The sequence below is a fragment of the Pantherophis guttatus genome, chromosome 5, assembly GCF_059756535.1.
Source record: "Pantherophis guttatus breed Tessera chromosome 5, ASM5975653v1, whole genome shotgun sequence".
Taxonomy (NCBI): Eukaryota; Metazoa; Chordata; class Lepidosauria; order Squamata; family Colubridae; genus Pantherophis; species Pantherophis guttatus.
The window spans coordinates 48,037,366-48,055,921 of record NC_142067.1 but is presented as its reverse complement, the minus strand read 5'-3'; the positions used below and the strand labels follow the sequence as shown (position 1 = coordinate 48,055,921).

Below are 18,556 nucleotides of genomic sequence, written 5' to 3'. Positions count from 1 at the left end.
TCTGAATTTTGTGCTTGATGTGGAAAAGAATGTAATTTTGACTTTGGATTTTACAGATTAGATTGATAGATTTTTATAGAAATGACTTGTTCTTATTATCATGGAAAAACAAAAGGCTGCGATTTGATCTTAATGCCTTATTCTACTGCAACAGAGAGAGTCAGAAGTCAATGCTTCTTCTTTTTCTTTCCTTTTCCCTACCTTTCCTCACTTCTCTCTCCCTTCTCCCCTCCCTTTTCACTACTCTTTTATTTACTTTTGTATTTTGCATTTAATAATAATTTATAACCTAATTAGAACACGTTTTTAAAAAACTGTTGTGCAAGGTAACTATTTTGGGAAGAATGGTACTTGAAGGGAGCAAGAAGCAGTAACACGACTATAGTCACTTTCCCAAACAGACAGAAAAGCCAGCACCAAAGAACATAGGCTTAGAGGAAACCTGAGCAAATTGTACTTAAAATATTTAAGCTATTCTTAAAGCAAGAAGATGAAAGAGGAGAAAGCAGTTCTTTGTTATGCATGATTGGCTGAGGTTGAGATTTATAAAATCTAGTTTGAAGAAAAGCTGTTGACAATTTATTTAGTTGGAGTAGATTTAGTTACACACTAAGAGTTAAGTTCAGTGTTAACTTGGCTATTTTTCATTTTTATCATTTCAATTAAAAATGGAATTTTGTTCCTATATATACAGTAGATAAATCTCATAATTAACTTCTTTTTGTTCATCTTGAGAAAGATTTCATTGGGATCAGGTGTGAAATTTACTTACCTTCCCTACTGGTTCGCCAATGTGTGCATGCCATGTGTATGCTCTCTCTGCCCATGCACACTGTCTGCGCATGTGCAGAGGCTTAAAATGTCGCAAAAAAGCAACATCATGATGTCCGTGCAAGTGGGTGGAGCCTCCCACAGCCGCTGCTACTGGTTCGTCTGAGCCAGATAGAACCGCCTGGATTTCACCCCTGATTGGGATGCATATTATTAATCTAATGAATTTTTATGAAAGTTTATTTTTAGTTAAAAATTTTGGAATGGCTAATTCTAATAGATTTAGAATAAAACTTATTTCTCTAAAAGAAATGGCATATTTTCAATATGGCACATCTAATAAAATGATTTTTGAAGTCTACATTAATCTTAACTTTGTCATATCATAAATTCCATGCCAAAATGATACTTTTCTAGTTCCAATAAACTTCTGTTTCTCTGCATCACCTATTTCGTTCATCCAAGCTAACAAAAAGCTGCAAAATATTATTTCAAATCAGGGAAACTAAGCCACCTCTTTCTTCAAAATCTTGTAACACCTTGTACACAACTCATGGTTTTTTACCTTGTTACACAAATTTAGATACCTCTTTTTGCCATTGTTTAAATGGTACATCAACTGTCAAAACATATATTGTTTGAAACAAAATTAACATTCTAAGTAAAGCACTAATTTTAAGCACAGAATTTCTGTCCAGCAATGACAATTGTAACTTGTCTCATCTTGACATGTTCTTTAACTTCATTCCATGTCTTGTTATCATTATTTTATAACAATCTTATATAGTCCTCTGTCAAGTTGCATCCCTCAATTTTTAAATATAAATCCAATAATGTATGTAAGCTCTATAGCCTTATCACTACTTGCATGTACACATTCAGCATTCTTAGAATTTGTATTCAGGATTGTATTAAAGCACTGAATACCAGTTGACAGCTAGGAACTAAGCATGCTAAATGTTTGTTGCAATATTGCACATTAATATCATTTTTATCCAGTGCCATTTTGATACTGAGGGATGGCCTTAACAATAAGGGTATCAGGTTGATAAGTGTATCTGGGAAGTACCATAATCAGTGACAGTTCCTTGTAATTAAGGTCCTGTCTAGCCTTGAGCAATTTTTCAAAAGATAAAAAAAAAAATGCAAAGGAATGATATACAATTGGTGATGACAGAGAGGTGAAGAGGCTTAATATTCTGTTGTACTTTTATGCATATGATAAATTAGTCTGTCAACATTCATAATAAGTGATCTCCTTTAGGATTACAGCTGTTTTGCTTGAACTTCAAATATTCTCAAAGATTAGGCAATCTTGCTGAACAGAATCAAGACAGATCATATAGCAGATTATTGTACTTAATTTTTTTTTTTGGGCCATAATACACATCTCAACAGTGTACATCTCAACACTGGGCATATTTACAGGTCATATGCAGAATTTGTCATCAGTCTACTCAGTTCAATGTTACTTTCTCTATATAAGTGCATATAAAGCATTTGCAAATAAAAAAGATAATTGTTCCTTCCATGTATCTATGTTCACAGAATGGTTTTCTTCCTATTGATGTTAATATGTTCCTAACATGAAGGTAAAGACAGATGTGCAAGCCTGTAAAAATATGGATGCCTCAACAATTTGAAAAGAGCTGTTAACAAAGCACCTTTATCACATACTTTGCATTTCTCTAAGTAATTACATTGATGTGTGGTTTAATATTAAGCACAACATTATATTAAGCACAATATTACCTTTCAAAATTGGACAGTATTATAAAAACAGATTAATAATCTTTCATAGTTATAAATCAGTCAAATGGCCTGTGGGTAAGAATGCATGAGAAGTGTGCCCCACTTATACAGAATTAATTTAACGAGAGAGAGAGAGAGAGAGAGAGAGAGAGAGAGAGAGAGAGAGAGAGAGAGAGAGAGAGAGGTTTTCAACAACTGATTGAAATACTAAATGGAGAGTCAAAATTGTTAATTTGTAAACTGTAGTAAAGATTTAAATCAGGTTTATTCTAAAACAGAAGGGATGGTCACCAGAGTGCTCTCAGGCTGGGGAGGTAGAATTTACCAATTAGCCATCTAATCTATGTGCTTATGTAATCATTATTCCTGTTCTTGTCATTGATAACAAAAAGCAAACATGCTTATGGAAAAATTACATTATCATATAATAGCAATTACGTAACTAGCAACTCATACATTTTTTTCTTCTGTTCAATAGTATCCATTTCTCAGTGATGGCCTGGACAAGTCCCTGCAGTTTTCTTGTCAAAGTTTTTCAGAAATGTTTTGCCATTGCCTCCTTACTAGGGCTAAAAGAATGTGACTGGCCCAAGGTCACCCAGATGCTGGTTTCTAGCCTGGTCCCTTAACTGGCTCCCAAGAGCCAGATACTGGCTCCCAAGAGCCAGATACCACGATTCTATTTATGAGCACAGGCAATGTGCTATTTGTAATTGTTCAAACTTTGTGCTATAAAACACAGAATAAATGGTTTTATCTATTCCATTGTAAATGTTTACTCCATTTGCTACAAGCTTTCTGATGATTTAAGATTTGGAGAATTGTTTGGATGATTATTTCATCCCACATATATGTAACATAGGCAAGATTTTTTTAAAAAAGAAGTGTAAACTAAATAGACACAGGAATCATCTGGCGACAGTATAAACATTAATTTATTTCATGGTGTGAATCTGTAGAAATTGATTAACTAAATTCATTATTATGGCATTGGCCATAACATTTAACACCTGCCTCAGTTAGTTAAAGACAAATCTGCATCTGAAAGAAATATAAATAAGTTTCATCAAACTGTCATTCTTAAGTGTAGAAATAAAATAGATTCTCTCCTAACAATACATCAATGTTGATGTTAATAAGGTTGCATCTATTTTTATCCACAGAATAGTTTTATGGATGTTGCTTTAATTCAAGCTCCTTGTACACAGCACAAAAACAAGTGTAACACATAATTTGAGATCAATGACATTTTTGTTTTCAGTCATGGAAGATTTTTATTGTTTCTGATTTCATGTCCCACAGAGATTTTAATAGCAGGGAAACATTACAACCATAACTCAAATGGTATTACTATTTGCATTTAAAAAGTCATCTTCAATGTCTCTAAAAACCAGGAAGAGGAAGAGAAAGCGGGGAGAAGTAGAAGGGCAAGATCAATCTATCATCTAAATAAAAGAAAAAGTGTCAGTGTGGATAATTTTTTCACGCCCAAATCATGAAATTAAAATAAGTAAATACAAATCTTAAAACTGTCCTTTGGCTCCTCGCAGATTTCCTTAGACATATGAAGTCGTGTTTGCAGAGATGAGGTTTTGGGTTTTTTTTTGTTGTTGTTGTTGTTTTTAAATCAGGATGGCCGATGTGATGGAAGAGTGGCTTCTACCTGCATATTTTTATTATTAAAGGTAAAGTTTTCCCCTTTCCAATTGTGTCTGATTCTATGGGTTAGTGTTCATTATCGTTTCTTACCCGAAGGAACCAGTGTCAGAAGACATTTCCATGGTCATGTGGCCAGCTGCACCACCAGCCTGCATGGAATGCTGTCATCTTTTCACCAAAGTGGTACATATTTATCTATTTGCATGTGCATGCTTTCAAACTGCTTGGTGGGTAGGAGCCAACAGATAACAGAAAGACCAAGGAAAAGAGAGAACAGATAAATCAACAAATAAAACAAGAAGAGAAGAAGAAGACAATAGAGACTTATGAATCAAATAAGGGATAATATATATTAAGAGATCAAAAAATAGGATTAAATAATGGGAGCTCAGCTCGTTGCGTGATGCTCGGGCCTGAAACCTGGGCTGTCCAGCTGATAAGTTCAGCATCTTTAACCACTTAGCTATCATGCCACCCAGTGGTGGGTTTCAAAAATTTTTACTACCGGTTCTGTGGGTGTGACTTGGTGGGCGTGGCAGGGGAAGGATACTGTAAAATCTCCATTCCCTCCCCAATCCAGGGGAAGGTTACTGCAAAATTCCCATTTCCTCCTGAGCAGCTGGGACTCGGGAGGCAAAGAATAGATGGGGGCGGAGCCAGTCAGAATTTTTACTACCGGTTCTCCGAACTACTCAAAATTTCCACTACCAGTTCTCCAGAACTCACCAGAACCTGCTGAAATCCACCTCTGATGCCACCCCTTTTAAGTTATTTGTTGAAATTATACAGTTGCCCATGTGGTGCTGAAAATGACTTTTTTATGTAATTAAAACAAAGACTAAATAATTCAAGTAATTTATACATTAAAACAGTTAAAAATAACAGTTAAAGCAATAATAACAGCTAAAACAATTTATAGTAATTAATTGTAATAGTAATTAATACAAAGGTTAATTTATAGTGATGGGTGTACATACTATGATCCATTTTCAAAACCTAAGGAATTTAAGTGAATGCTTGCAATGGATATATCTGATAGGTAGAAAGATTCTAGTACCCAGATTTGTGGTTGAAACAGTCACATTTAGACATTGATAAAGAATTATAGGGACAATTTTACTTAAAAAATTATCAGCCTATGACAACATGACCTGATATTCAAGACTTTTGAGATATTGTAGGATAGTGATACACAAATTTGACTCACAAACCACTACAAGAATTTTAATAAGAGAGAGAATCCATACTTTATATTTTAGTTCAATCCTAATTAAATGAAATTTAGTTGTTAAGTATTACAATTCTTTTTATTGTAACTATTTCTCAGATATGCTTTTGTTGTTAGTTCATATTTCTCAGATACAAACTTTGAATAAAGAGAAACAATTAATACTAGTGTATCCCATTCAGTGATGTTTTTTGTTTTCACTAAAATTATGGATTTCTTTTATATACCTAGTGGCCAAAGGAAATATACTAAGAGAGAAAAATTAACTATAGTAAATATAAGTCTACTATACAACAACATGAAAACACACAGTTTGAAATCAAATGTAGCCACCCCAGCAATATCATAAAATGTTCTTGTAATATATTATTTAATTCGAATATGGAGATATATGTATTTCTATTTTTTTAAAAAAAAACTCTGAATATTATTATTTAACTTAAATAAATAATAAAACTATACATGATCATATTAATATCAGTAACAATAACAGTTTAACAGAATTGAAAGGGACATTAGTGGTCTTATAGTCCAACCCCCTGCTGAAGCAGGAGACCCTTTACCATTCAGGACAAATGGCTGTCCAATCTCTTCTTAAAACCTCCTGTGATGAAGCATCCACAACTTCTGGAGGTAAGCCATTTCACTGATTAATTGTTCTCACTGTGAGGAAATTTCTCCTTAGTTCTAGGTTGTAGCTCTCTTTGATAAACTTCCATCCATTGCTTCTTGTGCTATCCTAGTGACCTCTAGTCCTTCCCTTTATTAGACTGGACACATCTAGTTCCTGCAACTGTTTGTCATGTTTTATCCTCCATTCTCCTAGTCATCTTTGTTGCTGTTCTCTGCACTTTTTCTAGTCTCTCTCTCTAGATGTCAAAAAGCTTCTTATTGTGATACATTTTGAAAAGTCCATAGCATATAATTAATTATTATTAAATCTCACGTTAAAGTATTATAAACAGAGATAGTCATCACTCTGGGCCATTATAAACTTTTTGGGGAGTGGGATGAGCTTTCAAGCAGTACAGTGTTAATTATCACTGGTATTCATTGCAATATTTATTTCTAAATTTAAATTTAAACTTTGTCAAAATTATGGGAATTGTGAGTATATTCTTTAATTTTTTTTTTTACATAGCCATAATTTTTGAGGATTATTTGGGCTGAGTGATTTTTTGTTTTTATAAACTTTATATTGTCCATACAAACAGTGCCACAGTATTCTCACCTTAAGAGATCATTGATATTTTGGTACTGGGCTTGACTTGATTAGAAATTGCTAGTTGCTAGGTGTTTTTGTGGAACATACAAACATTTGTGATTAAAGCTTAATTTTCAGCAGCAGTGTCATGATTTCTGAATGTTCTTTATAAATTACCAGGGTGTTATGTTGAATACTAAAAAGAACTGCTGCTGTTTTTGTCTGTTTCAGATTCCATTCTCAAAACATTCAGAGATTGCAGCCTAAGGAAAGATATTTCACTACACTTCAAGCTTGAAACTCTTCAAGTAGATCAAAGCTTTGTGACAAGATAAAGAATCCTTGGAACATATTGTTTGATTGCAGGTACAATGATGAGAATGAGCTCTTTAGTTTTCCTAGCTATTAAATATTCTTCTCAATTATCTTCTTCATTAGGTCATTCAAATGTTTCCTTTCCTAGATAAATTTTGGTTCTTGTTTCATCATGGGTCATAGAGAGCATATGTCATTAAACATTTGTCAGTCTGAGAAATTTTGACTCATATGAGAGGCAGGGTATGACTGTGGGGAAAGGTAATTTCATAAACTATGCCTGTTATACACTTCAGTGTGTATGATATGCAGATATAGTGTCATAAAATAACCACATCTATTTCATCATTTTCACATTATTATCATGAGTAATCTATACCTAGGAGACCAAGTGTTGGCTTCTAAGTGACAATCAGCATCTTAACTTGCACTTAGAAGCACACTAGAAGTGCAGCAGACTTAATACTGATTTGGGAGGTCCTTGGTACTCTCTGAGCTTGCTTGTTTTCTTACAGTCATTTCATTACCCAAATGAAATGACTGTATTCAGTGCTAACATTCTCCTTTATTAATGCTGATTTGTTTTACCTGATTGTCTTACATATTACAATGACAATTTATTGGAAGTCTTTTGAAAAATGTTTTTATTTTATTTATTATTCTTATTCTTATTCTTATTATTATTTGGATATACATCAATATCATTATATGAACAGTGTGGGATCTGGGTATCATTCATTTAAATACAAATAATAATAGTAATATTAATAATATTTGTTACATTAACCACACTTGTGTAATTGTGATATTATTATACATATTTGTATTAGAGTATGTTCCTTCATTGTTTAATTGTTCAGTGTTTTTGTGCGCCATTCTAATAACAGTTACAATATTATTCAAATGTACATAGTGATACCATCTTTCAACATCTAATCTTTACATCTAGCTATTACTTTTAGTATATTATATAAAATATAATCCCCCTTGATCTTGTTTCTACCTCTATTCTAGCTCTCAATAAAGCCAATCTTATATAAACAGCATTCCCTTTCTAAACATCATTTCTTGCCCGCTTTAGTATTTCAATTCTTATTCATTTTTTGACTTGCCTCCCAAATTCCTCCCTTGGGTCTTTGTCTCTGTCTACATCTTTCCTACTATTTCAGCCCAAATATTTCTTCCATCTCTACTATCTCTTGGTGCTGAACCTCCAGAGGTTCTGCCCAAGCCCCTATCTTCTCTTCAAAACTATCTTTCTTTTTATCCAATCCCATTTTTTGATGTTTTAATATATAATGTCCCTTATTTGATTCAGAAGTGTTTATTGTCTTCTTCTCTTCTTGTTTTATTTGTTGATTATCTGTTCTCTCTTTTCCTCTGGCTTTTCTGTTATCTCCTCTATTTCCTGTGTTTTATAATCTTTATTCATTGTCCCTTGTTGAACATTTTCTGATTTCCCCACGTCATGCATTAAGTCTTTTATCTCCCTCTGGTTATTTATCAATATATCATAAGTACTTTGGAGCATCAACACCATTTCTTTTTGAAATTCACTCATCTCCCCTAATGCAACGTCTTGTCTTATTTTGATAGGTCCAAATATTGCTTAATAGCAGTTGTGAAATCTGAATCTGTTTGCTACCGGTTTGCTGGCCATGAATGTGCACTGTGGGCCAAGTGCACACTGCATGCGCACATGCACACTTCACACCAAATGTGCGCTGTGTGCACATTCGTGATACACTCAAAAAGGAGGCTTGGGAAGTAGAACAGCATAAGTAGAACAGTGACAGGAGAATCAGCTGTGGCGCGCAATCTTGGGAACCTTTTAAAAAACTTTTTAAAAGCATTTTTTACTACCAGTTCGGGCGAATAGGTAGTAAAAAATGCTTTTAAAAAGTAAAAAAGAAAAGAAAAGGGGTGGGGTGGGGGGAGTCCGATGATTGTGTGGCACAGCTGTGATCTTGGGAACCTTTTTTTTACCTTTTTAAAGCATTTTTTTACTACCTATTCGCTTGAACCGGTAGTAAAAAATGCTTTAAAAAAGTAAAAAAAAAAAGAAAAGGGGTGGGGTGGGGGGAGTCCGATGATTGTGTGGCACAGCTGTGATCTTGGGAACCTTTTTTTTACCTTTTTAAAGCATTTTTTTACTACTGGTTCAGGCGAATAGGTAGTAAAAAATGCTTTAAAAAAGTAAAAAAAGTTTAAAAAAAGGTTCCCAAGATCGCAATCAACCGAGCCTTTTTTTACTTTTTTAAAGCATTTTTTAATTAGCTATTCACCTGAACCGGTAGTAAAAAAATGCTTAAAAAGTAAAAAAAAAAAAGTTCCAACAATCTCACGTCGCTCAGCTGATCGGCGGAACTTTTTTTTTTTTTTTACATTTTTTTAACTACCGGTTCGGTGAACCAGTAGCATTTTTTTTTACTACTGAAACGGCAAACCAGCCCAAACTGGTAGCATTTCACCCCTGCTCAATAGACTGTCAGTAGTCTGTCATTGCCCCAAAGTCTCAATTGTCTATGACTGCTCCTCAGGGGAATGCAATAGTAATAGCTCTTTGTGTCTCACAGTTAGTTAATTAGTTCCATTTAGGTAATCCAGGAAGATTTCCAAATGTCTCCTTAAATCCACTCTGTAAATTCAGTCATAGATCCTGGCATTTAAAAGTTGCTTTCTTTAGATGTCTTCCATAATCTCACAGTTAACCCTCCAATAACCATGAAGTAGACAGATATAGAACAGTAGATAGCACAGCAGTCCTCTAGATGTTACTTATTTCCACTTTTTTTCTTTTGTCTTATCAGTACTTTCCAAGGTTGTAGGAGTTTAGTATATATTCCATTAAAAACCAGTAGATGGCGCCTTCAGCTTAAATTTCAATGTTGCACAAAATCTAACAAATATTTATTTCAGTTTTTGCAAATAATCAATATTCAGACAACTAATTTCTGCATTTTAAAATGCCTTACCAAAATATTGCCAATAAAGTTTGAAACTCCAATCTTTCTATATTTTAAAGGTTTTGTGCTCTCCCTTTAATTCCTTTTCTTTCAGGTCTGTAATTTTTCTCTCTGTAATTATTTGTCACTTAAACAAGCATTTCAAAGAATCTCTTTTCCAGGGTTTATTTTCTTTGGGGTTAGGTTCTAGGTAAAAAAAGAATCACCTCACCCAGTTCCTATCACTGTTGATCTACACCACTCCAGCACATTCTTTGTTTCTTCAGCTGCCCCAGCTTCACAGCAGCCATAATGGCTGCCTCTTCTTTTCGTTGTTGGGAGGGAATCGCGCAGAGGCCAAAAACAGGATGCACAGAGGTGAAAAATGGGACATGCAGAGGCCAAAAATGGGACGCATGGAGGCCAAAAACAGGGTGCACAGAGGCTGCAAATGGGATGCACGGAGGCCAAAAATGGGGCATGCAGAGGCAAAAAACAGGGCACACAGAGGCAAAAAATGATACATGCAGAGGCCAAAAATGGGGCAAGCAGAGGCCGAAAATGGGGCATGCAAAAATGGCTGAAGAGTGGGGGCTGGCAGGTCGGCGGGGCTTCGGCAATATTTGCTCCATAAGATGCTCAGACATTTCCACCCACTTTTGGGAGACAAAAAAAGTGTGTCTTATGGAGCGAAAAATATGGTATGTATGTATGTATGTAACATTTCACTTAGTGACCATTCAAAGTTACATCATAAGTCATAAGTTCATTTTTCACACTTATGACCATTGCAGTATCTCTATAGTCACATGATCAAAATTCAGACAGTTGGCAACTGACTCACATTTATGAGAATTCCAGTGTCCTGGGATCATGTGATCACCTTTTGCAACATTCTGAGAAGCAAAGTTAATGGGAAAGCCCGATTCACTTAACAACCATGCTACTAACTTAACAACTACAGTGATTCACTTAACAACTATTACAACAAAGGTAGTAAAATAGGGCAAAACTCACTTAACAATTGTCTCACTCAGCAACAGAAATTTTGGGCTCAATTGTGGTCGTAAGCCGAGGACTACCTGTATTTTCTTTATGAAAATCATTCTCTGTTGAGATAGTTTTGAACTTTTCTGTTTTTTTTTTCCTTTCTTTTATATTAACTTAATTTCCATGATTGGGAAATGACTGTTTGCTGCCTTGAATATTCAGTGAAGCAGAAAGATGGATATAGATCACATAAATAAATGAGTAAAGACCTCCTGGAAACAAGCTCAATTCTTGGTGAGCATAGTGATATGCACATGTAGCTTTCATAGCATAATATAGAAATAGTTTCCCACTGTCTTCTCCCAGGATGTTTTCAACTGTCCAGTCTAGACTATTATTCTTCCATTGAAGCATAAATGAGATTTAGCCCTGCTTGCTTTTGAATTAGCAGTCTGACAAGCTATTGTCACCTTGCTGGGTACAGTATTCTAGTACCAATGTGCAGTTCAGAACTGCTGGCAATTTAAAATTGCATGGTCTCAGCTGTAAATATTTCTCAGCTATGGGTCCTAGAATCTTTATTTTAAAAAGGAATTAGTATACTGCCAATTACTGTAGGTTTAAAGAATTTACAATCAAAGTACAAAACAGGTAATAGAATGTTAAAATGCTTAAACATTAAAAAACAAGTTGCAGCCATGAAATTTAAAGGCCTATTTAACTGTCAACAGTTTCCTCAGTTTAATAGGCAATGCATCAGAGCTGGCTTCTAAGTGGAGATGGACTAAAACCTGGACATTCACAATAGGTTTGCTCAATTCTTCTAAACCATTATGTGATTTATTTGCATCTGGCATTGCATGTTATATAAGCCTGGGCAGCTGCGGCTTATTCAATAAATTATTAATAAATGAGTGATGGCAACAAGACAATATGTTAAATACATAATGTGCAATTCAGTATTGTGGAGTATCTGGAATTATACAGATAAACAGAAAATAACATAGGAGGATACTGACAATACTCAGAAATCACAACGTAACAGAGAACACTGATTTTGTAATAATGTGGAAACAGAACCTTTTAAGAAAGGTTGCTTTACTATTTCAATATTTATTTCTTTTAATTAATTTAATTAGGATCATTTGCAATTCCCACTTCAATTGAATGATTGCATGAGAGTCATTCTGTTATGATAAGGCCAGTTAAAACGTGCTATATTGTTGAATATTACTTGAGCTTCCTCTATTTTTAGCAAAACCCGAAAGTAACAGTCAAGGGCACCAAAGTTAATTGTGAAGTTTTTACTGATCTTTTCATGCATATACTCTGCTGTCATTCTTCTTGAAAGTCATCAAGAGATCAGTAATGAAAACATGACATTCAGCTACAGAAGGCGAAGACTTCAGTCAATGTTTCAGTGAAGAATCAGGACAAGAGAAGAATAAATTTGAGTTACACTTAACTAGCAAGTGGAACATTCACAGGCAAGAAATTTGCAGGTAACAAGACAGGTTCTAGTACAATGACAGAGGAATGCTATATTGTGAACTAAAAACAAAACTATGGGAAATAAATTGCAAGGGTTTTTTTAATTATTGGTTTTAGAAGGCTCTTCAGAAACACACTCAGTTTTCTTCAATAAAGTTGTTTTAATATTAACCTAGACCACTTGTCCATCAGGTTCAATATTCAGCTAGATTTCAAATAGTGTGGATAACGAATGTTATGAAATGATCACATTATTTGAATTCAGATTATTACAAATAATATTTCTCTGTAAAATGTTAATTGGTTCCAGGCAGAAATAAAAATTGAATTTTTATATGTTTATTAATGAAATAGTAGAGTAAAGGAGAGAAGGAATATACTTATAATCTAAATGTATTATTAGCAGTCAGTATTTATAGAAAACAAAGCAAAAACAAAATAATTCTAAATATAATTCCTAAAGGTAGGCTTGCTCCATTTTTAAATCAATCAAACCAACCAATATTTGCCTTAATCATTGTTCCTATTTCATGTTTGTTTTGTTTTTTTTACTTAAACAGATTTAAAACTTTTATCTGAATGGGTGCTCTGTTGGGGGTGGGGAATGTATTTTTTATTTCAATTTTTAATCTATACACTTAAAAAATACTCTGTCTCTATCATTGTAACACTTCTATTCCTTGTAGATATTTGCAAGCCACAAAAAGCAGATGGAACTTTACCTTTTTCTTTTATTTCCACTGCACATTTTGTAATATTATGTACTACAGATTTAGTCATTCCAACATGTCATCCTATATTAGAGTTGCTATGACCACTTTCATGTCATTCAGTCACATCAATTTTTGCTGTAATGTAGCAATCAGCCTCTTTGTTTTTGAGCTTGTAGTGTTTTCAACCAAAGGAATCTTCCTTTTGCACACACAAAATAAAGAAGCAGCATCTAAAACCCTCACAGCAACCTGGCAACATCAAATGCACAGCCACTAGCCTCACATTAACTGAATTTTGATTTACATTAAATGTCATCTAGCATCAATGTATAATTCACAGTAAATGAATATTACATTATTCAAGGTTGCAGTAATCATAAACTAGCTGTTTGCATATACTGTAGAAAATATTATATGAATAAAAAAGTGATAATATGCGTGCAGCAAATTTGGCTGTATGTAATAATATGTTTGCATACCTCGTGTATAGTCCTAAGTAGACAGTCAACTTAGTCTTTTCCCAAACATTTTCTCTGCTCATTTCTAAACATTTTCAGTGTCCAATTAGAAGGTGTAGAGGATTTTAAATCATAGCACTAAAAGCCACTGTATAATCAAAAACTCTTTCTCAGAGTTCCTGATTGTAAGGAAGATTTCATGGATTTTGAAGCAACTATAAATTCCTTCTGGGCCTAATGGAAAATTATGAGTTCAGGGCATGAATCTGGACAATTCATGTGACCAGACTAAACATATGTCATGGCTTTGGTTCACAGCATCATGAGAATCTAAGGATATGATTCATAAGCATTCATTTTGACTTACTATGCGAAGTAGGCCAGCATAGTTCATTTGGTAGAGTGGAATCAGAACAAAATATGCCTTAGTATGAAGAGTTAATTTACAGTGCAGAGTGCTAGGACTGTAAAGAATAGAATGATATGTGAATCCATCATTTGCTACGATTTTTCAAATAATAGAGGAGAAGGGCAGCTTTTCTTTTCTTGCTAACAGCAGCTTCTGCATCCATGCAGGGACCATTATTAATGAAGTGATCAATTGACTGAAGTAACTTAGTCGACCCTGATATTTTGTAAAGGGAGAGCAAGACTCCTCGTTGAGGTACTTGGTTATTATGAGGGAAAATGGAGTGCATTTATAAAGTTGGATCAGTTACATTTTGGAGAAATCTAGTTAGCACTTAACCTACAAATTTCCCTAAATGCCTAGCAGATACTCCAACTCACATGATATATATGTATGTATGTATTTTGTAATACATATAATCCACCCATGTCCCAAAGGATTCTGGTTAGTGTACAACTTCAAACACAGAGGGGGGAAAGCATAATCTAAACAGACAAATTGGAACAGTATAAAAAAATAAAACAACATAAAACCCTACATAAAAGCAGAGATAAAATACCCTATAAAATCCAATATAGGCCTCCTGCTTGTCAGCTGCAATCAAAATCATGTTGAAATATGTGTTTACTAGAATTGCAGAAGATTTCTTGTAGGATTTGTAGAATTGCATGAAAGTTTATGCCAGATGCCCTTCTGGAAAAGGTAAATAAGGTAAAAATTATTAAAGAAAAGGGATGACATTTCCTCCATACATTGTGAATCTCATGAGAGCAGAGGATTTTCAGTAGACCTCCTCTTGACTAGACTAGGTGGGCAGAGTTTGTTCTAGCAAGGTATTCTGTGTTTGTTTGTTTTACAATGCATTAGTTAAATTATAAATAGCAAGTTATCATACGGCCTATCCAACATAAATTTTATTTATAAAATTGCTTTAGGGATTTGTTATAATTTTTCCCCATTGTTAGGGGGTAAAAATAAGATTCCCGGCACGGCTTGAATTCTTTATAGTTCCTTTGCCAACAGTGGCCATAGGTGGTATTCATATATTATTTTGTATTGAAAAACTATAAATATGAAATTCTTCATTCCTTAATGAAAATTACATTAAAATCATAATGTATCCTTGAATTATAGAACCGGGAGATCATATTAAGTTTTTCAGAATTAATAAATTAAAAACTTTGTTATTAAATAGTCACAAACTAAATTGCTAAAAAACAGAAATATGATGCTGGAAAATAACTAATAATCCTTAAGGAGAATATTAGTGGAAACCCATAATTGAAGCATATCCCAATTGTTATCTTAAAAAGAGTTTTTTAGTTTAGATAAATGTTTTTACTACTGATTGATGGCTTAAAGTCAAACATATTAATGCCATCCCTAAACTAAAATGAAAATACAAATTTTATAATACATTTATATATTACTATAATTTTATAAATTGTAGTTTTCTGCCTCTTCTGATGAACAATTCTCAAGGCTTTCATATCTTGATGAAGATATTGGGGGGGGGGGGAAGGCTTTGTGTAAATCCTACACATAGGCTTTTTCAAGGGCATGATTGTAATTGCATAACAATAATTTTGCTACTGTTAAGTGCTATGGTTAAAAGAGAGCCTTGCAGCTAAAAGCTTTTTTGTTTTGTTTTGTTTGGTGCTTTTTAGAACGCATCACAAAATACATTTACTTAAACTAAAATTTATCTTTATTTCAATGGGAAATACCACCATTTGTCTGGTTTCAGATAAGTTTATAGATTTATGGCCTGATGATAGAGAGGTCTCTAATTAGGCAAACAAGACCTAAGAATAAGATATGAAGATAACAGCCTACTTCTATTCAGACTTTGGCTTTCAGCATCACAATTGAGAACCAATTTGTTGCCATTTCTTAATATGAGTTTGCCATTGTTCCTTGCTGGTTTAAAAATATAGTGACCCTTTTAGTAGGATCTATTATAAGATGTTATTATTAGAAATAATAATAGCCTTTTATATTTCAAGTACATTTTGAATATTCAAAGTGTTTCACGTCCATTAGCTCTCAATAAAATGGCATTGAGGCAACTCTCATGAATTCTGGAGCCTTAAAGCAAGTTTATCAATAACTTTTTTTCTTAAATTATGTTCATGTTATAGGGAGTTTCACTTTGCTTACTTAATATCAATCAGTTGCCAGTAAGTGGAATACTGAAGCCTAGAGTGTTGCAAGATAAAACTTTCTGAAAATGTACTGCATGTCAAATTTAATAGCATTCCTTTAAATCTTTTAAAAGATTATTATAACAAGTTTGAATTAGCAAATGGAAATGAGAAAGGTTTCATATGGATTATTTAAACAGGATATATTACAAACAAAGCCATTTTATTTTCTATGCCAAGAAAGATGTTTGAATGTACATTTCATGAATTTTAGTTCTGCAACTATATCTGTTGAAAAAGAGCAACATTACCACATTTTATAGATGAATGTTGAAGTTACATTGGATGCTGTTAACATAAAATATAACATTGGAACAAACAGGTGCTGAAGCTAAAAATAGACAACTTCCAGTTAACTACAAGGTAAATTATTGTTATTATTATTAAGGACACAAGAAAAACAAGCTGAATTTTGACTGCTCAGGGCAGGAGAGGAACTGTTATATGAAGACTGGAAATATGAAAGGAGGTTCATACCATCCATGGAAAGAACAAGGGTGAAAGATGATTGGTAAGAAGTTGGATGTCATACCCTACATTTTAAAATGAAAGGCAGGAAAAGCTTTAACAGCCTACACTCGGATTAGCAGGTTCCTGGCCTTCCCCTAAATTTCTCCACTCTACCTGATCTGGTCTCTAAGAAATCTTTAAACATGGGCAATGAGAAATAACAAAAGAAATACCACAATATTCTCCTCTGAAATCAGAACTGATCTAACAATTATTTGGCACAGCTTTACAAACTGCATACCATGTCAAAATATCAGCAAGTCAATATGGGAATGTCATAGCCCCAGCATGTGGAAGAAGGATAGTCAGATTGTGCTTCTGTGTAGTAGAAATCTGGTGCTGTTTCTAAGAGCCCTAACTGTCCTATTATGGCTCAGATATTTCAGTCTTGTTGAAAGGCACATTCATCAAAAGTTCACATTTTGGAGAGAAGCCAAAACAAAATATGGCTAGTTATAATCACATACTTTTCACTTCTTTTATCAATAACGTTTGCTAACGAAGAACTGGATTGTTAGCAATAATATCCAAATAATGTAGAAAAAGGCACTGTGAAAGAGTCCCAAAACCTGGCTTATTAAGAAATCCCGTCAAAACAAGTTGATTGATGTTGTTGTTGACAAAAGAGAAGTGAGTGGGAGGAAGAATGAGCAGGGAAAAACAGATGTACCTGGAATGCAGTAACACATCTGGAACACAGCAAGACACTAAGAATGCCCTGAAAATGCCATAAAGAAAAAATAAAGTTAGGTTGTTTTGGAAGAGTACACAATCAGATAAATCAGAAGCTGGCTATTAATGTCAGTACAGAATTTATATTCACCTACTAGAATATTGTGATTCCCAATGTAATTCCAGAACAATTCATATTGGACAGCATGACACCAACCTACTCTTTATTAATCATTTAAACATTAATGTAATTAATAACAATTGTATATGAAAAAGTAAAACAAATCTAAGAAGCAAATCAATTATCCCCCTCCCACCCACCCACCCAAAAAATTGTTCTTTCATGACCAAAGCAGAATGAAAAAAAATGAAAAATGATCTCCCTCTGGAAGAAGGAGACCAATGTAATCTAAACAACAAAAAGTTCATGATAAAGTCCAGGCAATTTATTTTATTATAAATGAATAGATGCAAACACCTGCTAAGTTAAAGAACAGGAATATTAGAAAGAATGGAAGCAAAATATTAATTTTAACATATCGTTATATCCTGTCATTAGGGTAGGAGTTGAAGATGGCTTATATCTAGCACTCCCTTTTGCCATTTTCCTCTGAAACTCTGTGAGATAGGTGGATAGACAGTGATTGGCCTGTGGTCAGTGAGCTTATGTAAATGAAGGTAGCTTTAAACTGGGTGTCTCCAGCACCAGTTTAACATCTTAACTATCATACTACACTCGCTGTCCAGGATGTTAAATTGAGACTCTCTCTGTTGCTTTAGTGTGCTTTCTTCTAATCCTTAAATTGGCAGAAAAGTATATAAATATAAATTGTTCTGCCTTCACAGCTGAGCTCTACAGTGCTTCAGCAATGCTGTCCTTACCATTTTACTGATTAGTGAATTCCCTGAAGTCTTTTTTGCCTTCCAACCAGTGTCACCTGCCATCTGGAAAAACAACCACAAATCATTTTCCTGAACATATGGGGAATCAGGGTTGTATTTCAAGCAGCTCTTATTTTCACTAACCAAAGCGGGGAATTGTAGGCGTTGTGTTTACTATGTGTACTAGGAGTTGGCTTTTCTATGAATCTTCCTTATAAAATGGCTGAGCCTTATTTGAGAGTTCTGACTAGGCACTAGGCAGGAAAAAAGTAGACTCCTTCTTCCCAATCTTTGTGGACTTGTGGACTTCCAAGAGAGCTGCACATTTAGTGCCATATACTATCTCAGCTGTC

General features: G+C 34.0%; 1 long non-coding RNA gene across 1 annotated transcript; it reads left to right on the top strand.

The window, feature by feature from the left end:
- Positions 1-6,855: 6,855 nt before the first annotated feature.
- Positions 6,856-16,873, top strand: LOC117670610 (uncharacterized). Its single transcript, XR_004592671.3, has 4 exons — positions 6,856-6,980; positions 11,087-11,158; positions 12,216-12,366; positions 16,528-16,873. It is a non-coding gene; the product is annotated as an uncharacterized LOC117670610 (long non-coding RNA).
- The last annotated feature ends 1,683 nt before the right edge of the window (positions 16,874-18,556 follow it).